Genomic DNA, 21,876 nt, shown 5'->3' on the forward strand with positions numbered 1-21,876 from the left:
GTAATGCAATATGTAACTTTATTTATAATCTCATCAGGCTTTTCATGCCTTCAACTGCTTCCCCTTCCAATTGTCATACATTTCTGCACGACATTCACGCCTCCTATTTAATATTAAGGTCATTTTGTTGTTTTTTCCTGTTGAAACATTGCAATTCTGGGAAATTCATCTATCGCTTAGCTGTCTAATCCTTTTGATGGACAGTTCTCCATCAGTCTTTTCATTAAAAAAGGGGTGAGCCGTGATGTTCCTTTCCGCAGTACTTTCATCGCAGCCTCCTCTCCTGCAAGCCTGTTCTCTGCTACAGGATATTGCAGTCTCAACTAAGCCAGGGCCTGTGCTGGGCTGATAAATACAGATGTAGACAAACTCCCCGGACCAGAGCAGAGTGGCACAGAAGAGTGCGTGGCAGTCTTGGCCCAACAGGAGCACCCACTGACACCACTCCTGCTTGCCCACTGGTCTCCGAGGACCACTGAGGGCTGATGGACATGGATGTACTCCATGTAAAATGAGGGCTTTTTGTTTAGGACCTGTAGCGGTATAAAAGTATGCTGTATCACTAAAGGCCTTTGGTGAGTGAATCTAGGGTCATACTAAAGAGGTGGATGATGGGGGTGGTGAGGCACTGGCACAGGCTGCCCAGAGAAGCTGTGGTTGCCCTATCCCTGGAGCTGTCTCTGGTCAGCCCGGATGGGGCTTTGGGCAACCTGATCTGGTGGAGGCTGGTTGGTTGAACTAGATGATCTTTACACGTCCCTTCCAACCATTCAATGATTCTGAACTGAGCTATTTATGAACACACTGGCTAACCTGGACCACTCTGTAGTAGCTTTATATACGACAATGCAGAAACTACTGTCCAGAAGCAGGTGAACATTCCACCCGTTGCCATGTCACTGACTGCTTGCATTCTCCAATGCTGTAGAGGAAGATGATGGAAAACCAAATATTAAACAAATAGGAGTTTTGCCTTCTTCTTACCCAGACACTACTAATTTGCCCTTTTAGAAAAACAGAATCTAATCAGCTTACAAAAGATGGGATAGAGAAAGTACCATGCAAACACTTTAATCATTTACACAAACATCCAATCTGTTTTAAAACCTTGCTAAGTTCTTGGCTCTGGTAGTGGGAGGTTAATTGTACTCTTTATAGGATTGATTTCCTTTTATCTGATTTCAATTTGTTGCCACTAAGTTAACATCTTGCTTTTGTGTTACGTGAAAGACTAAAGAGGGTCACCTAATCTACCTTCTCCATGAAGCGCATCAGGGGAGGTACAACTCTGTCATGTCCTTTTTATCCTCTCTAGATTCGATGCTGCTAATTGTTCCTGCAAACACTGTTCTTGTGCTCTGAGGCAGTCTTTCAAGATACAAGCCTGCTGTGTTTCTTTGCAGTGCGCTGATCAGAGCTGCAGGGCACTGAGGGAGGATGTGCAGAGAGGCTAAGTGCCCTTTGAGAGCTGCAGGTTAATGCCATTGGGGCATCTAGTTCTGCTTCTCAGGGAGGGCTGACTCCACCTGGTGAGGATGGAAGAAAGTTTGCTTCATTGAAGAGTCCGTGGTTGGGTTCCCCTAACGAAGGATAAAGTCAAAATGAATGCTGCAGTCCTGCCTAAAGGCTTCAGCAATCCTAGAGAGCGAAAGGACCGATTGTTCTTTAGCCTTCCCTTTTCTTCTCAACAAACTGTTAGGAAAGAGTAGGAGCTGCTAGAGAGATAACAAGAATAACAAAAATCCCTGCAGTGCAAGATGTGTGGAGGCTCTGAGAGTCGTGGTACCATCTGTGCCTGTCTATTTACAGCCAGAACAACTAACGCCCAACTAATGGTGAAGAGAAGCAAAGCACCATGTCATGGAGACAGCTCTCTAATCTTACATAAAAGCAGCTTTCTGAAAAGCTTGAAGTGTTCAGATGGAGAGAGGAATGGTCACAGCTTACGCTTAGGAGGGTTTATTTATGGAATGGTGTATACCTACCTCTGTTTCAGTCATATCCTTTGAACAATCTCCACCTGATACTCACAGGCAAGTTCGTTCAGCATTTTTTCAGCAATACAAAGCGTAATACACACAAAACTCAGCATTACAGATAGATCCATGGTTACAGCAAAAGATCAGTAATGAGGGGAAAAGCAAGTAAACTGTGAAAGCAGTCTGCTTGCTTTGATTCAAAAAATATTCCTGCATTTGGTACATACAGCTGCTGTGTGAAAAGAATAGGTGTTAGTCAAAAGGAATGAACGAGCTCTTCTGATCACACTTTTTAGTTAAAATACATTTTCAGAACAAGTATATTCATCTGAGATTTAAAGAAAAATTGTTTTTGAAACACAAGGAAAACACAGAGTTAAATTCACTGTATTTACCTCAGTGGAGTTATCCTCTGGGATAATTTTAGACCTTCTGACTCAATTTGACTCCAGCAGGGATAAGAGATTGGATTGGAACAAAGTACCATTTTCAGCTGAAATGGATGCAGGGAATCAACCCATCTAATGAACGGGCAGAGACAAGGTATGATCTGTAGCAGGAGACACACCCAGGGAGATGGACAGTCCAGAGGCAGACAGACACAAATGAAGGAAATACAAAGCAGAAAGGAAGGAAAAAGCATCTGAACTGGAGAAGTCCCTGCAGAAGGGAAGATCGGTTCTATGTCTCTGGTTAAACAAAGGAAAAAGTAGATAGGGAAACACATCAAGTTTCACTCAAACCTCAGCTTCAGAGGAACTGATAGACGTAAATAAGTCTCTGAATACCAAAGACCTCTTTTTGCATTCACATAAGGTATGCATTTAAGTTCTCAGCTTTTGCCATTGGAGACCTTAGGTGCTAATGATGAATAAAAATCAATCTAAATAACACCTGACATGATGAAAAGTATCAGAAGGTCCTCTAAATTTGCTGCTGTTCTGTCTCCAATCACTTCTGTGAAACAGGGAATTACTTTCTCTGTCCCTTTATGTGTTATTCATTTATTTACTTACTTCAGAACAGACATCTAGACCTCTAAACACTCATAAAAGTAAAATAGAAAAAGGAATAAAAAGCACAATGCAAGAGAAGAACAAATGGTCACAGCCAAGACCAGGTACACTCAAATACAGTCACACAGTGAATAGAGGTATGCCATTACCATCATCTTCTCAAACATTCTGGAAGAAAAGATGAGCTTTTCTGCATTATGTTTGCTCAAAGAAACTTGCTCCTGCAAGAGGCTGTTCTTTTTTTTCCTTCTGACTGTCAAGTTCCAAGTGATGAAGAAAAAAAATAACTCATTCTGCTGATAAGTTACGAGGCTCCAAAAATGTTCTGTGGCCATCTGAATTGCTGCCTAGAGACTTCCACCACTCTCTGAATACTCTGATATGTACCGCCCAAACCTGCTAATTAGTGAAAGTGCCTCTGAAGATTATACCACCAAATAGATGCAAATTACTCTTCTAATTTCTTTCTTTATTACATTCCTTGTTTCCTTTGATGTTGTAACGCCTTTTTCTCCCCATGACAACAGACTAGCAATGGCTGATAACATCTTGGAAGTAATGGCTAATATTTGAAATGTTATTTTTCAGCTTCTGTCTTTTAGGCACTTTTCTTTGACCGTATTTTGGATTTCATCTTTCTCTGCAGCTTTCTCCAGTCTTGCAAGAATTGATTCCCATTCTCCTTAGCATTTAAGCACTCTTCATTCTTGTTCTCTGCTTTCACCTCTCCTTTTTTTCTTTTTTTTTCTTTTTCTTCTTCTTTTTTCTTCATTTTTCATAGAATCATAGAATCATAGAATGGCCTGGGTTGAAAAGGACCACAATGACCATCGAGTTTCAACCCCTCTGCTATGTGCAGGGTCACCAACCACCAGACCAGGCTGCCCAGAGCCACATCCAGCCTGGCCTTGAATGCCTCCAGGGATGGGGCATCCACAAACTCCTTGGGCAACCTGTTCCAGTGCATCACCACCCTCTGTGTGAAAAACTTCCTCCTCATATCTAACCTAAATCTCCCCTGTCTCAGTTTGAAACCATTCTCCTTGTCCTATCACTATCAATCCATATAAACCCATGTTTTTCTTTATTACTTTCTTCTCCCCAGGTATGGCAAATAGTTATCAGACAAAATTATGCTGTTTCCTCACTGCAGGAAAGACATTGAGGCTCTGTAGTGTGTCCAGAGAAGGGCAACAAAGCTGTGAAGGGTCTGGAGCACAAGTCTGATGGGGAGAGGCTGAGGGAGCTGGGATTGTTCATTCTGGAGAATAAGAGGCTCAGGGGAGACCTGATCGCTCTCTACAGCTGCCTGAAAGGAGGCTGCGGGAAGGTGGGGGTCGGCCTCTTCTCCCACCTAACAGTGATAGGGAATGGCCTCCAGTTGTGCCAGGGGAGATTTAGGTTGGATGTTAGGATACACTACTTCTCCGAGAGAGTGGTCAGGTTCTGGCACAGCCTGCCCAAGGAGGTGGTGGAGTTACCATCCCTGGAGGTGCTCAAGGAATGCCCAGATGTTGTACTGAGGGACACAGTTTAGAGGGGAGTATTGATGATAGGTGGACAGTTGGAATGGATGATCTTGGAGGTCTTTTCCAACCTTGGTGATTCTCTGATTCTAAGATTCTATGATTTACTTATTATACAAGTGAAGATGTCCATAACTATTCAGCTGTCTGCTTTTTATATATCTGTGTTCTTGGCAGGAATACATCTGGCATCCAGCAAACATTCCTGCTTTTGGCACTTCTTGGTTGTCTCTCCTTTTGCAAGCCAAAGATAAGGATAGTAAGTGCAGGAAAAGATTCATACTTTTCTTTTGTTAATGTTCAAAATTAAGCACAAGATGGGTACACAGCACAGCTACCCAGATTCTACATGGGTGTGTGATCAGTGGAACTGAATGTCCTATGTGGGCTAGTGTTGAAGAATGTTTCAAATAAAGATACTCAAATTGTGCTATAATTTTTCTATGGAAGAGGATGCAAAGATATTTCTTTGCTTAATGGGCCAGAATATATCAAGTGTATGTTATAAATTTAGTAACACCAATGTAGGTTTCAGCATACTGCCAGAAATATACCAAATACTATTACAATGGAGAGTGAAAATAAAAGCAGACCATAATCTGATGGCAAAATGAGATATTGCCATATCCATCCAATTCGACAATTTAATCATTGAATAAAACCAAAATAATTTGTGACATGTACGCTAAATATTTGCTTATATATATACCACAGAAGAAGTCACAGCATAAAGAGAGATGCCTTATTGCAAGAATCAACGTAAAAAGCAGTATCTGAACTTGAGAAAACGATCAGGAAATTGTAAAAGAGAGAGATTCAGTGGTTAGCAAATCCCCTTAAATACTGGCAAACATTTCTGAGTCATGCAAGTCCTGAGTATTGCCATGAACATGCAATATGACAGAACAGAGCTGAGGGCAGACAGACACCTCCAGGTAGCAGGTGACTGAGAGGCCCAGGAAAGCCATGACAACCAGTGTTGTCCTTGGGTGGCATGGCCGGAGACAGGGAGAACATCTGCCCAAAGCCGCAGGTAGATATTTGGCCTCCTTGACACAGAAGATGACTGCAGGCTCCATGTACAGTTAGTAGCAGCTTGACCACCCAACAGTACTGACGTTTTTTTTGGAAAACTTCTCCAAGTCAAACTTGGAGTACTTTAAGTGATCTATTGTGTCAACCTGCTGATCTATTTGTGAGCAGAGAGTGAGAACTTGCACTCAGCCCTGGCTCTGAATCAGAAGGGCGATACCTTAACATGATTCCCCTCACAGAAAAAGCATGTTGTGTAACTATTGGTGTTTGGGGTTTTTTGTTTGTTTGTTTGATTGATTTCCCTGTCCTTTCATATTTTCCCTTTAACCAGAATCAATGTAATTTTAGACTGGATTTCTCAGTTTTGTTGTTTGCACTGTTTTAAATCTATTGTTCTATAACATGTTACCACATAAGTTTCCAACTTACTACACTATAAATAGAAAGATTTCCTTGCTGTGTCCTGTGCAGTTACTGTAACTGCTCAAGGTTGAATGATTGGTGGTATTAATGGAAATTCCATAGAGCAGTATAAATACACAACAAGAGAATCACAACGTAGGAAAACTCCAGTGTGCCCATCAAAAAATGCACAAATATAGGCATGTTTTGAAGTAGATTATTTCTTTGTTTGTAGTTCTGACGGCACACAAGAAGGTATGCCCAATGGCAGATCTGAATTTGTGCTTATTATAGATGCTGTTTCCTGCCCTGAAGAAAGGGACTAAAGTTTAGGAGTGCATCCGTAGTGCTTTAACCCAGCAGCAGCTCAGCACTATGCAGCTGCTTGTTCACTCCCCCTGGGTGAGATGGGGGAGACAATAAGACAGGTAGAAGTGCAAGAACTCATGAGTTGAGATAAAGGAAGTTTACTAGATAAAGCTGAAGGAGAACATGCAAACAAAACAAAACAAGACATTCATTCACTGCTTCCCATCGGCAGGTAGATGTTCAGCCACTTCCAGGAAAGCAGGGTCTATCAAGCACTTCTTGGAAAGACAAATGTCATCACTCCAAATGTCCCCCTGCTTCTCAGCTGTATTGTTCAGCAGAACACTATATTGTATGGGATATCCCCTTGGCCATTTTGGGTTAGCTATCCTGGTTCTTCTCCCCTGCAACTCCTTGAGCAACCTGAGCCCGCTGCAGGCAGGGCAGCATGAGAAGCCAAAAAGCAGCTCTGTGCAAGCACTGCTCAGCAACAACTGAAATATTGGTGTATTATCAACACTATTTTCATCAAAAATCCAAAACTCAGCATTATATGAGCCTCTGTGAAGAAAATTAACTATCCCAAAGTCTGCACAGGGTCTAAAGAAAAACATTAATGAGTGGTTGAGCTTCACACCCCTAGAAGCCTTGCTAAAATATACATGCTCCAGCTGAATGCTGTGACTCTTGTCATTTAATGGTCCAAGACACATAGAATCATAGACTCACAGAATTGCTTAGGTTGGAAAAGACCTTAAAGATCATCAAGTCCAAACACAGCCTAACCATACTACCCTCACTTTAACAACCCTCCGCTCGATCATGTCCCTGAGCACCACATCCAAATGGTTTTTAGACACATCCAGGGATGGTGACTCAACCACCTCCTTGGGGAGACTATTCCAGTGCTTAACAACCCTTTCTGTAAAAAACTATTCCTGATATCCAACCTAAACCTCCCCTGGCACAGCTTGAGGCCATTTCCCCTCGTCCTGTCACCTGTCACCAGTGAGAAGAGACCAGCCCTGCTCTCTCTGCAATCACCTATGACCTGATGTCTCTGTGTGGACCCTTAACAATCCAATATCGTAGTGCCCCCAGTGACTCAATACACTTATTTCTCCAGGAGGAAAGAAAGACCTCAAACATCAAGTCAAAATTCAAACAAAAGCCATTCAGGGCAAATCAGCACGACAGCTTAAGTAGGTAGGTAACTCAAAGCCCTTTGCCAGCAAGTAATGTTGTAAACATGTTCATCTGCCATACTAAATTGGGGGTTTAATAGCCTTGAATTTCATGTGAAATTAAAAAACAATAACAACAAAACAACAAAAACACAATAACTGGTGGTCATACAAAAAAGGTAAGCTATAGGAGAGCTGAAATTTTATGAAGCTCCTAAAGCAGAATTTAGTGTTTTCTTCTAAGTTCATGTACATGGGCAATGTTTTATTTTAACCCTCTTTCTGCCATGGAAGTCCCCTAACTTCAGCAGAAGTTCTGAGTCATCGTCAGGAAAATAACTGCTCCTCTCCTGCCTGTGGGAACAAGACGAGCTCTTCCAACCATGAGCCTTCATCTCCATCAGAGCGCATTTTTGGCCTTGTTTTGCTTTCGTGAAGCCACTCCTGACCCACTGCCCTGCAAGGTGGGAGCACTGTGCCCTGTGGATCTTCCTAATGCTCCACGCTAACCCATGGCAAGGGCAGGGCAGGTCTGAGCTGCGACAAGTGGCTCAGCAAACAGAAAGCTGAGCTGCAGAATATCAGGCATACAGCAGGAGACCACAAGTATTTAAACAATCCTTGGAAATTACCTAGCAGGTCTTTTATTTTCAGCAGGGAGAGAATTATACACTATTATCTTCCTCCTCTCGTGCTCACAGTGTGACACAAGAATGCCTACCGGTGCCATGTCTGATTTATGCTGGGACAAGAGGAGAAGACCTAGTCCAAATATATATAGTAACTGGCAACAGTGTGAGCTGGTTTACTTCTCATCTCCTCAGCCCCCTCAGCTTTTCTGTTCTTTTTATGATTCCTTTCTCTTAAAAGAAGGAAACAGCCTTAGCTGCAGCTAGGGCCTGCTGAAAGTCTTCAAGTCTCAGGCCATGAATGATGGCGTTTCTTGATGGGCAAAGATACAACAAGGAGGCTCTTCAGCTCCCCTGCTCTTTCCACAGATTTTTTTCATCTGACCCCTCTGCAGCAGCAAAGCAATCAAAGAAAATGAGGCAATAGGAACTAATTTAGATTGTGAGAGTTGATTAGGAAGTTTAGGAGCGAGAAATAATTTGACAGGGGGAACAATTTGATTGGATTTAAAATTCTGCACTATAATGGGCTGTGTGGGGGTTGTAATTACTCCTGAATAGTGGGGATGTAGCCAAGCAAGGAGAAAAAATCCTGCACAAACACAGGTGTTTATGCTTCCCATGTCTCCTGTGAGGTGTCTGGAAGAGCAGTCTCTTTGGCTGCTCACAGTGAGCCCATGCATGCTGCAAGTCATGGCTACTTTGACAAGGAGCTCCTCTTGCAGAAAGGAGGGAGCACACATCTTGCTGACCGTGTACCACAGCTGCACCTTCGCATTTCCCACCCATTTTTAGAAACGCTCAGCAAATATTGACTAAATGCTACACTGCTCCTGATGTCTTTACTTCTGCCTAAGAACTCAATAGTTGTAGAAAGCAAGCTTGCCTTCCTTATCAGCTGAAAATATTGTTTCTAGAAGAAAACCCCTGTCTGCACTAACGCAGGCTCCCAAATGTAACGAAGGAAAGTATCTCACAATGACCACTTTTTTTTTTTTTTTTGGAAGTTCACTATCTTCTTTCCTGGGGCAGAGGACTGATGAAAGAAAGAAAAGGTTCAGACATTTTCTGGATTCTTCCCTGGGACAAGTTATGACTTTAATTAAAAATGCTGCTTGCGAAGATGGCTGAAGTGTGAAGGCTCTATTGGTGCCCCAAAGAGAAAAGCCATTCTTTTCAAGGGAGAGCTGTGCACGTGTAGTTTATACATTGTTTTCTCAGACTTTATTTGGAACTGTAAACTGGAATTATGCTTATTTATTTATCTCAAGGAGAAATTCAGGATTGCACTTCCCATTCAGAAAATAAACACTGCTGAAAAAAACAGTGGTTTCAATTACTGTATGCCAGCCACGGTGGTATCCCTGGTACTGGCAGGAAGCTGTGCTGATCCACAAACAGCCCTTACATCACCAAGTCGCTCTACCTACACAACCTGCTCCTGCTCTGCAGCAGTTTGCAGCTGCAGTGAAGGCACTGTACAGTCTCAAGTGTCTTTTTGAGACAGGCTGGCTCCTGCAAAGAAAGCAACACCAGGCTCTGGGATTAACCAGCCAGTTTGGGAGATTGTGTTGCAAGGAGCACCTAGTGATTTATTTTCAGCGTAACTCCCCATTCAAACCATGTGCAATATATGTATATCTATCTATCTATCTATATAGTGTTATTATTATTATTAATAATTATTATTTTTTTGTGGGGGCTAATTTTCTTCAGTTACAAAAGTGATATTTCTGCGTAGTACAAGCATCTGTCTGGGAATGGAGAACTGGTAGCACAATTCTGCTCACCTTGAGAGCCAGCTCAATGGAATCAAGCAGCAAAGTCACCCAAAAGACCTCTGAAGAAATTAAATACAAGGCAACTACAGCCATGTATTTTGTCTTTCCAGGATGTCAAATGCATTTCAGATTTCTTAGTCTCCCTAAAAATTTTCGGTGATTTCTGTCCTAAATCTGCTTTGCTGCTATCATCTGTTTCTCTATAGCTAAGGCCAACAGTCACAACTCCTCCCTGCTGGCACACAGTAACCTGGTAACACTGGTAACCTGTCAGGTCATTTCGGATGTGGCACCGATTCCTATATTGCTTCTATCTGTTTATCTATCTTATAAAGTTTGGTACCTGTGGGCAGTAGTGATTAGGTTTGTGATAACAATGCTTAGTGCATTTTTCTTTTTTTTCTTTATGTGTATTAGTGACACAGATGTGCAGGACGTACGTGTGAATCCCATGGCTTCATGAGGTGGCTGCATTCACAAGCTCTCCCACCCTCTCACCTCCTGAGGCTCACTGATTCCACATCCAGCAAAACACTGCTATCGCAGAAGGTACCAAAGTGGCTTCTCAAGTGATCTGGATAAGCCAGTCCAGTAAAGATTTAAAAAATAGGACTTACATAAAAGGTTGAGTTCACATCTCTTCTCATAAAGCGTCATAAGCGAGTGCAGTATTGGACTGTATTGAAATGTTTGGCGTGACAGGTAAGCTACAGGTGTTTAAACAGCTGGACTTTCACAAGCTCAGGAGTTTCATTCACATTCAGTTCACCATACTAAACATGCTATGAGAACACACATACATGACTTACGACCAAATCCAGGAGATATGGGTGCCAGCATGGATGCTTGTCTCTCTCAGTGGTGATGAGGTCTCCGGAACAAGTTTTCTTTTGCAGACCATGTCAGCAGGTGGATGACACATACCTCTAGAGAAGAAATAATGGCATTAAGACTGGTTAATTCCTAGCACAAGCATTAATGTTATACACTATATTCAGTTTATAAACTGATCTGCTATATTGGGATGTCTTCGAAAAACTGACTTGGCCTTCTTACAGACACTGGCACTGACTGCTGCTTAGTTTGGCCATTATTAGCAGCTTAGTAAGGAGTCACTCAGGTGGCAGCAGATTATCCAACACTCAGCGTTTAAATAATTACAAAATTGCAAGTTCTTTGCTGCAAATACAGAAGGATCCAAAGATTAAAAAGATTACAGGTGGGGGAAATTTCAATTCAGTAAAATGTGTCCTTCCAGGAACATAATTTATCTTGCTAAATACTCAACACAGTATTTCCACTTCACTTTCTGTGGGGTTTTTTTTTGCACTACTTAACAAAATTGTGGCTACTCATCTGCGAGGTATCAGGTTAACCACAAGGAAATCGAAGCTAACAGAGTCTGTTATACTCCATCAGGCAAAACTATTCCAGTGAAATATTATTCTCTCCTCTTCTGTAAGTCAGTAACAAACAAATACAGCACATTCTGTGACCTCTTTCAAAACTCTGACATGATTCAAGCTATTTCCTCATGACAACAAATAATAACATTAAGAAGATGCCAAAATTCTTGAATTAGGTAAATGAGCTCAGGCTGCAGAAGTTGTAAAGCCTTTCCATGTCTAGGATTGCTCACTTAATAAATACTGTACTGGGCAAATTAGACACAGGAAACTAATACAAGCTGGGCAAAATCTGGGTTCAGATTCTTATGTTACCTCATTCACCCTCCAGAGTTCAGCTCCCAGAAGCTCAGCTGGGAAAGGGGCTAACTGAACTGTTAGGAGGTAACACAAAAAGCTCTGCTCATGACAAGCCCTCTGCATGTTATAGAGAACTTTAATTTGTCGTGGGGCACAGATGGTGCTGCAAAGTTATAGGAATATGGTTTGGAAAAAAATCAACACTGACGGGTCAAGTCTTTTTCTTGAGATATGAATTCAATCTTTGTCATAAACCCATTGCAGAGGTAGAGCCATAGGCTATCAATAATAGATCACATAGCTTGAACTGAAGCTTGAATTTGTGGGAAGAAAGTTATGATCAGAGAGAAAATACTTCTTATTTCATGCGAACAAATGTTTCCATGTGTCCATAATGGCTGCTTACAAAGAGGCTCTTCACTTCCCAGTCAGACACCCGCTACCTTGCTGGGAGATACGGGTATTGAAGGCCCCTTTGCACCTTCCCAACGGGTCACAACCTTTGAACAGAACTTCATGTCACAACATATATTAGAAATGAAATAAATCTTGCATGATAAAATGTTCAAATGACACACCTGAGTGACTGTAATAGTAGTGTCATCTTTTTTAACCTTTTAAACCCAGGATGTTTCAAACCGTACGCTGAAAAAAGATATTACTTCCAGTTCTGCTGTACCACTGCAGTGCTTGCCTTTCACCTTCTGCATTGCTGAGGTAAAAGCAAATAAGATGAATCTGTTTCGGTTTGCCCGTGGGATAACTACATGAGCCTTATATTAAGTATGCAGAAAATACCCATTTTACTTAATGTTTTGTTAAGTATTTAGGTCCAGAAGAAATAGGACAGCTTCAATCATGTTTCTGAATGACCTGGGCACCACTGCAGCCTCCACTGGGATAACAGCTCAGTTGCTAGATACGTAATGCATTTCTTATCCTGCCCAGTCCCAGATGCACGCAAAGGTTAAAAAAGATATAATTAGTCTGCTCTGCTCCCACCTCTGCCCCACACAAATCCTGTCTTTTATTCAACCTGTCATTGTTAGCAGAATTATCCAGGTCTCCTGAAAAGAGACAGCAATGAAAAAAATTATGGTAATTTAATTCAGAATGATCTTTCCTTTGTAGTTTGCACATTACTTTTGAGATACATCTATTAATAACCTGTAGGAATCAGCTTCTATTTACGTAGCACTTTTCTTCCCAAAGGGTCTGTAAGCACTTTGCTTAACCTTAGGGATCATTTCATTCTTCCCTGACAGATAAAGCTCAGTTTCATCTTTATGGCAAACTTCAGGCAAAAGATAAGGACAGAAGATTAGTGAGCCAACCCAGTCCAGCAGAACACCACAGCTCCCGAAGTATACAGCTACTATCTGGCAGGAGGTGTACTGCTCCACATAGGTGTTGTTACTCCAGTGCCTGAGTCTCGTTTTGTCCTTCTCTCACTGCCAACCCCCCCCTGAACGGTACAGAATGAACTCCAGGAACCAAGGAGGTCCTGCCATTCCTCTGCTGTGATGTTCCCAGTTACCACCCCATCAGTTGTAGACCACATTTTGACCAACATCTAGGGTGCTGAAGAAATAATTTGTTCAATTTAACTAAAGTACTGGAAACCTCTGGGAATGCTATGGAGATAAATCCTGCATGACTATTAACTGTTATTACTCTAGATTTATTTAGACTACAGGGGCACCCACAGATGCCACCAAGATTAGTTCCCATGCTCCTAGGTGCTGTAGCAGTATCTAGTAAGTTGTATCTCAGCGGTATCCAGGGAAAGGACAAGAAGTACAAACTGAAGTACAGGAAATTTCACTCAAATATGTAGGTCACTCTGAAAGTAATGCCTCCTTTTTATTTCCATGGAAACTACAGCAGGTACAAAGAGCACAAGAACACTGGTAGAGCAAATTCCCAACTACAAAACACTATTCTTCAACATAGTCACCACTATTAGCAATGCATTTTCACCACCCATGAACTAGAACCTTCATGCTGCGCTGAACATAAGAATATCTGTGATGGTCTGAACCATCTAGCTTTATGTCATGTTCCTGACAGTGCCTTGTAACCAGTCCAGACTGTAAACATGATATACATTTATGTTCTGTTTATATATACATATATATACTCAAAATGTATGTATACCTTCCATACAGTGGTGTTTTGGGTGAAAGCAACTCCTTTGGATGCCATAGGACGATGTGTGAGATTTTTGATTATGGGGTTAGGAATACAAGAGGGACCTACTCAGAGAGTAGGTTAGGAGAGTAGGCTTACAGTTCCTGACTCGGGGTTGGAGACTCTTCAGTGCTGAGTGGAGAAGAAGATTAGAAGCAGCAGCAGTTGCCTAACTAACCTTTCAGGAGAGCAGAGCAAAGGGCTACCTGTTTTCTTTCTGCTACAACACTGGGAAGCGCTATTCTTCACATATATTCAAAAGGTTTTGAGGTAAGGCAACCTGCCAATAAACATTTCTGCTCGAAGCCTTATAACCTAGGCTATCTCACAATTACTAAGGGAAAATATAAGCCTTATCAAATTATTCTGTGTCAATGTGCTGATCTGGAATGGGCTGCTCAGGGAGGTGGTTGAATCACTGTCCCTGGAAGTGTTCAAGAAGTGTTTAGATGTGGTAGTAAGGGACACGATTTAGTGGGGAAATACTGATGGTGGGTGGATGGTTGGGCCAGATGATCTCGGAGGTCTTTTCCAACCTTGGTGGTTCTGTGATCCTACACAGTTAGACTGGATGATCATAGAATCATAGAATCACTAAAGTTGGAAAAGACCTACAAGATCATCCAGTCCAACTGTCCACCTATCACCAATAAGTCTCACTAAACTGTGGCCCTCAACACAACATCTAAACGTTCCTTGAACGATGCTTCCAGGGTCAGTTAAGAGGAAAGAACAGAGCTGACAGGCATTTACAGAAAGAAGGGGATGGCAGCATTAAGTGCTCATGCATAGAAGTTAGCCTCCTTAGACTTGCTGAATTGGCAGATAACAAACAATTTATTAAAAAGTCATTTGGACTTACAGGTATACTTGGATAGATCCAATATCTATTTGAAGAATACCTCCCTCCATGATCTTAGAGGCCTTTTCCAACCTTGTTGATTACATGATTCTATGTGGGGTCATCCTGCCTCAAGTATAGCCTGTCAACTCTTAGAACAGTTTAGTAGTCTACCTATAGATGAGATCACAGCCAGAGTTACCAACCATAAGCTTTTCTAACGCCTTTCATAACTTCTCTGCGCTGAGCTGAATGGATCCAGATGCAGTAATGCTGCAGGTGCACCTTTTTGACAGCGATCTTCAGTGCTCAATTACTGTAGCTACTCATTCAATGCTGATAACTCATATAGGACTCAGGAGCAATTAACTTGCTGTGAAACAAATACTTTTTCAATTGATTGGACTTCAAAAACAAATTCTAATAGCTGAAATAAAATGACCCAAAAATTACTAGTGAAATAATGGAGAACACCGTTAGTGCAATGGCCATATTGCAATCAAATGTGTAGTCTCAAGACTCCCCAGTTCCACATCTTAATGAGAAGCAACTCCGTCAAAATCAACAGGATTATGTTGATGGGAACACCGCATTCAGAAGAAAATCTGACCTCTGGTTAGCATTCATATTCATATGTCTTTGTAGTCTTAGCACACTGGAAACAGTACATTAAAAGGGCTAGAATAATCTGACCATAACAGAGTGGCCAAGAGTGAAACCTCTATAAAAGATTTTTCATGCAGCACTAACAATCAGTGTGGTGTTAGGTATTTAAGTGAGCTTGAGGTCTATAAAGTTGGCACAAAACATATCTTGGCCAAGATCAAACCACTCTGTCACAACTTGTCACTTACCAGTTTTGATTTCAATGACATAACCCTCTCACTCTTTCACGGTTTCTTTTTTTTTTTGTGATCTTGTTGAAATGCTTAGTTCAATAAAATATTTTTGATGTTACTGCTTGATATTGGCTTCTGTGTGCATTATCTTCTGTATTTTATTTATTTATTCTGTAATTTATCTATTAAATAATACCAGACAATATGTAACAGAATATTGCAGATATGTGACATCTGAAACATTCATTTGATGGAAAGCCTTAGCAAAATTAATCAAGATAATACAGTTGGCAGAACGTAGCTTTTGTTACTGACGTACTAATAGTAAGCTAACTCTTTAAAATCTATGCCGTGATAGCTTGGAAACAAACATCTTCAGAATTTTAATACCCCCAAGAATTTTACTTTTCAGTTCTACTTCAGAATGACTGCATATTCATTTAGTTAATGTCAGAACTGTCTGTAGAAGAGGCCTCAGTCCAAACCAGTTCTGATTACAGTAAATAAGAATTTTCACAAAGGAAGCTCCACTGCCTTGAAACTATTTTTGGACGCTGCCTTTGAAGATTCCATTTGCAAGCATACCTCAAGCTGCTCTTTGTTGTTAGCAGTCGTACAAGAAATCCCAGTTCTGCTCTCATGTCAAATTTCTTTTCAGTACAAAGGACTGTCACAGGGCCTTGTGTCAGTTAAACCTCAGATAAGAGTTACATGAGTAATTTTGCTTAAATTATATCATTTGTTTTTTACCATTGGGAAACTCTCTATAACGTATCATATAAATGTTTGATACTAAAGACACTATTTTGAATAATAAAATAATGCTAAATTATTAACCACGTTCATCTTCGTTGATCAGCAGAGCCTTAATAAGTCCTGTTTATCAAACTCATTTTCGTTCCTTATGGGTGAACTCAAGGGTATAAAATTATGGAACAAAAATAACATCAGCATTTGCAAACTCTCTAGAGAAAACCAGCTATTGGTGTACGTGACAACAGGGAGAACAGCTGGAGAGCCTAATTCCCACCTCCTCCAACCACACAAAACTCAACAATTTTGGCAGACTGACTAAGACTTATAACGCTCCTCACTTCTCCCTAATTTTGTCACTATAAAGTAGTTTTCTCTGAAGACACAAACATCTTTATTTATTTCAATTTTTGGTTTACACGTGACTCTGAGCTCAGCATCTTCTCTTATACAATTACCAGTTTAACGAGCAACTACCTTCACTCAACAGTTCTGCAGCTTCCTTATTAGTGTTGTCAACATACCAACACACCAAATCTCTCTGTATGTGAGAAGCAGGGAGAAAAGAAGTGAGATGAAAAAGTCCCTAAGCTGAAACTGTGCTCCTTGCCTCCTGGAACCAGCTCTGCAGCATTTCCATGTAAGTAGAGTTGCTGGCAGAAAGTGAAAATAAATCATACTGGTCAATTTACAAGCTGAGAAACATGTAAGCTGAAGCCCCAGTTACACTGTTTTGGAACAAATCATAGAAAAGGAGGACTGGCAATACCTGTTCAGATAGTGCAGGTAAAAAAAACATCCTGTCTGAGGAACAGTCTGTGACCTCTAAGTATGAGAATCAAAGTCTGGCCTTCTGAGCAAGGATTGGACATTGCACATTGCAATCCATTGCACAAAGATTGGACAGTGAAAAAACAAAACCCGTTACAGACCGAGACAGAAAACTGAAATGAAAGTCCAAGATTAATGATGTTTTCTTGAAAAGTTATATGATTATATTTTGTATGTTATATGGCACTGTACATTAAGCAAGGATCTGCCATTTATTCAAAGGAACCACACAACAAGCCGTGATCAATGGATGGGCAGGACATCATGTATCAGCAGATACCAGAGTCAAGAGGTACAGATCAAATTCAAGCAGCAAAAGCATGGGAAAAAAAAGCTAAAGGGAAGGAAATTGAAGAATTTCTAAATTTGGAATTTCTAAAACAGAATGTTCAGGTAATCTTGCAGATTTCTAAGCAAGCTGCTTCCCTGTGCAGAGAGAAGTATGCTCCTTTTTCCTCTGGCGTTGTACATATATATATTTGGTAAATCTGGGAAAGCAGATTCTGATCTAATCTGCTATTTGCAGATGTTATTGATCTGGCAGGAGAAGGAAAATTTAGCCACTGAGTATTTTATGGCAGTAATGAGAACGAATTCAGTATTCACATACACAGACAATACAACACAATAGAAATTACATTCTTGCATGGCATTAGGCTACTTAAAATATTACAATCTCTCCATTAGGTTGCCCTCTTTATTCTAGCGGTCCACTGGTGTCAGCTTCCCTGAGTGTCACTGAACGTGGAAATCCCATAGAGACTAATTACATTTTCCTGACTTGTCAAAAGAACACAGGGGATTATTTTAAAATCCTATTTTTACCTCTATGGTTTTATCTAACCACAATGGATAAGATGTGACCAAAGGCACAACCATACCTATGTCACCTTCTCATAACCAAGTCTTTCTCTAGGATTTGGGAAGTATACACCAGAGCCTGGAAACCAGGGGACCATGGCCTTCCTATTGCAGGTTTATCAACTGCAACAGGATAACTCTGGATATCCATAGCATATGGGTATAGGAGTGAAGAGACACAATGACTTCATTCATAGCTGGAACTCAAGAAGCCTGCATATGGTTTTGACAGACGACCACGTGCCAGGCTTTCTGAGAAGATAAAAAGGCAACTGACATCTCCGTGCGCTCCACAGTGATGTAGAAAAAAGGGCCAAGGAGAAATGCAACTATGTGGGTGATGAATTTACATTTATGAGTAACAGCAGCAATTGACATGAGAGCATGATCAAGAGATCCCACTGCCTAAATTAAGATATGCATCTTAGGGCTGTGTCCAGTCTTGGGGTCCCCAGCACAAGAAGGACATGGAGCTCTTGGAATGTGTCCAGACAAGGACCACTAAGATGATCAGAGGGCTGGAGCACCTCTCCTATGAGGAAAGGTTGAGGGAACTGGGCTTGTTTAGCTTGGAAAAGAGAAGGCTCCACAAAGACCTCATTGTCCTCATTGTGGCCTTCCAATATTTGAAGGGAGCATATAAACAGGAGGGGGAATGGCTGTTTAAAAGGGCAGACAATGATAGGACAAGGGGGAATGGTTTTAAACTGAGACAGGGGAAGTTTAGGTTGGATATTAGGAGGAAGTTATTCACATAGAGGGTGGTGAAGCACTGGAACAGGTTGCCCAAGGAGGTTGTGGATGCCCCATCCCTGGAGGCATTCAAGGCCAGGCTGGATGTGGCTCTGGGCAGCCTGGTCTGGTGGTTGGTGACCCTGTCCATGGCACGGGGGCTGGAACTCGATGATCTTTGAGATCTTTTTCAACCCAGGCCATTCTATGATTCTACGTATAGTAAAAAAATCCAGTCACACCTTATGAACTCGGTTATTTCACTGAAGAGCCAGGCAGACAACTTCAAGGGCTATAATCTCTACTTGCTCCGTGATTATTACTTCACAGAATGAGTAGGTAATGCTGACTGAAAATCAATCTGTTAGAGAGCAAGCTGTTCGTACAGTGCGTGTTTTCTAGATATCTCCTGCTTCAGAATATTGAGAATATTAGCATGAAAATAGAAAATTTTCCTTCTGAAAAGCCCCCGTTTGCTGCTTGTTCCATATATCAAGTTTAAGGGCTCAAATCTGCATTTGTTCTTACTTGTATAGCCCCTCCATTAAGGACTTGGTCCTCGATATCACACATAATAGCATTTAAGGGTGCAAAGATCCTGCTGAAAGCAATCAGTGGCCTTGTTCACATCCTGGCTTTGCTGCATTAGGACAAAATTGCATTGGAAGTTTGAAATTAAATCTCTGACTCCCTTGATTTCCACGGAGTTTAGCAGAGGTATAACAGAAATGCCTGAATGCTATCCTTGGGTTTTGAGCTCCTAATTAAAGCTTAGGCAACTGTTCCATACTGACTGTGGCCATTACTGGGAAAACAAGTAGTGTGAACTAGAGAGTTCCCTAGAAATGAGAAACGTTTTTTTTTAAACCTGAATGCTATCTAACCCAGGAATGGCTGACATTTTTTTCAGCCTGCCAGCTGAAACTCGAACTGTCTGCTGTTCGCAAATCATGGCGATGATTGATCATGGAACAGGAAACATAACCACCTTCTCCTAGACATCTCAAGACTGCTTCCCAGTTCGAGCCATCGTGCTCGCTGTGTGTGCTTGGATGATTCAGCCCTACTCTCTGGCATTGGCTCTACCAGAAAGAGTTAATCTGTTTCTGCTGACTCACGGAGGCAGATGAATCTCTTTTCCCAGTTTGATAGACAGGAAAATTGTCTCATAGGCAAGAGATCCCAAACAAGGGCATGCACGTGACCAGTATGCACATCATTGCAAGTGGTATCCAAGTGCTGCTTGAGAACACAAGGGTCTCCAGCTGAGCACACCAACAGCCAGAGCAGCTCTGGGAGTTCAAAGCTAAGGTGTGCATGCACAACAGGGAGGCAAGGAGGAGTTTAGTTTTCACTGCTAATTTTATTGATGATGTTGATACTGTTGTGCTTTAAATGTCACTGATCTGTCTCATGCAGCATCTCCAAAGTATTTCAATTCCTCTCAGCTTGCTTTGCCAAAGCTCCCAGCCAAAGCCTGTGCGTCTTCCTTATTGCAATTTCTTCTCTGTCTAGAGCACCTGGAACTGTCTCAAGTTCATTTATTTGGGCACATCATTTAGAGTTTTCCACAGTTCTCTGTCACAGTTCTCTTCCACTGCTCCGTCTGCAAACTCCTTGTTCTCACTTTCAAAGCCCTTCACAATTCGATCGTACTTCATACCACTCCTGGTATTTCTTACCCTTCCAGAGGACACACCCTTGCTTTGTCAATTGCAGACTTCACTGTTGCTTCTCTAGCTTTATTCTACACTTCCCCAAATGTCGGAGGACAAAAATCAACAGTGAAAACAGTAAAGATGCAACTGTAAGTATCTGCTAATAACAGAAAGGCAGAGAACAGTCAGGGCTGCACGTCGACTCAGGAGCTGCACACCAGATCTGTATCACAGCCCCTCATTTGGCCTCTCCTCATCAGCTTGTTTTCTGGAAAAGTTCTTTGCGATACAGTCTGTCATTGACAACACTTTGCATTTGTGTGTCTTCTGTACAATATGGCAAATAACTCCTTAATTAACCTGTGAACCACCTTGTCTTCCTCTCCTGTGCGAAAGGCTCGCTGTCCAAGTGTCTCATAACCTCATAGGCAGCATGATTATATATTTCATAGCCGTGCTTTAAAGGCACAGAGAAATTGAGGCAACGCTGGAACCCCACAGAAGTGCCAAACCCGCACCTCCTTAGTACAGACCAACACCATGCTTCTGTGCCTTTCTCCCTTTCCAGTACAGAGATAAATAACTGTAAACACAAGCCCTAGGGCCATATTCAGAAATGGCTGGGAAACACTCAAAGTATTTGCAGAACTAAATGCTTTCTGGGGAGCTATTTTTCAGTGTGTTCTTACAGTAAATGTTTAGATTTTCCAAAGACAACCTCATAAAACGGTCATTAAGCAGTGCTATTTTATGTACAAATATTTTGCAGAACAATTTAATATGTAATCACACAAAATGTTCTCACATGCCTAGTACCTTCACAGCATCTGCATTAACTACCACTTCAGCTAATATCTCTTTTCCTTCAAGAATAGCTGTGACAAGCCAGGGGTTGCTCAGTACAACAAGGGATTACTCAGATGTTCAGAGCATAGAATCATAGAATGGCCTGGGTTGAAAAGAACCACAATGATCATCGAGTTTCAACCTCCCTTCTATGTACAGGGTCACCAATCACCAGACCAGGCTGCCCAGAGCCACATCCAGCCTGGCCTTCAATGCCTCCAGGAATAGGGCATCCACAACCTCCTTGGGCAACCTGTTCCAGTGCGTCACCACCCTCTGTGAAGCACCAGAATTATCTCCCTTAACAGAGGGGAGGGATGGATTTGTGCTTCATGAACACACAAAACTCGACACAAGGTCAAAACTACCCTACCATGGCCTTTAGCAACCTGGCAGAAAGTAGTCCCAGGTCCTGCAATGTGTATACTCTGCCTGCATAGACCATTTAATTTGGATTCATTACCTTTACGATCATAGTAGATCATATATTTGTCAGTTTCATCCCGAACTCCAGCACAAAGATAGATTTACTGGTGAAATAAATACAAGGCCAAATAGTACTTATAAGTACAAACTGTACTTACAGTCAGGCTTCACCAGTAAAATTTAAAATAAGCAAGTGTGGTAGTTACAAGACAAAATAATTATAGTCCAGCTATAGTTCAGCTGAATCTTCCCTAAACTTTAGAAATTCAGATGTGAGAAAGTCTCATGTGAACAGGGGCTTTATTCAGCCTCCAAGTGGGAACAAGGTATGA

The 21,876-nt window shown here is 41.5% G+C and overlaps 1 long non-coding RNA gene across 1 annotated transcript in view; it reads right to left on the minus strand.

The window, feature by feature from the left end:
- Window positions 1-21,876, minus strand: part of LOC112531724 — a 34,516-nt gene that overhangs the window by 8,178 nt on the left and 4,462 nt on the right. The window contains exon 2 of the long non-coding RNA XR_006938525.1: window positions 10,662-10,787. This is a non-coding gene — a long non-coding RNA (uncharacterized LOC112531724). The remainder of the gene's footprint in view (window positions 1-10,661; window positions 10,788-21,876) is intronic.

The sequence above is a fragment of the Gallus gallus genome, chromosome 2 (assembly GCF_016699485.2).
Source record: "Gallus gallus isolate bGalGal1 chromosome 2, bGalGal1.mat.broiler.GRCg7b, whole genome shotgun sequence".
NCBI classification, from domain to species: domain Eukaryota; kingdom Metazoa; phylum Chordata; class Aves; order Galliformes; family Phasianidae; genus Gallus; species Gallus gallus.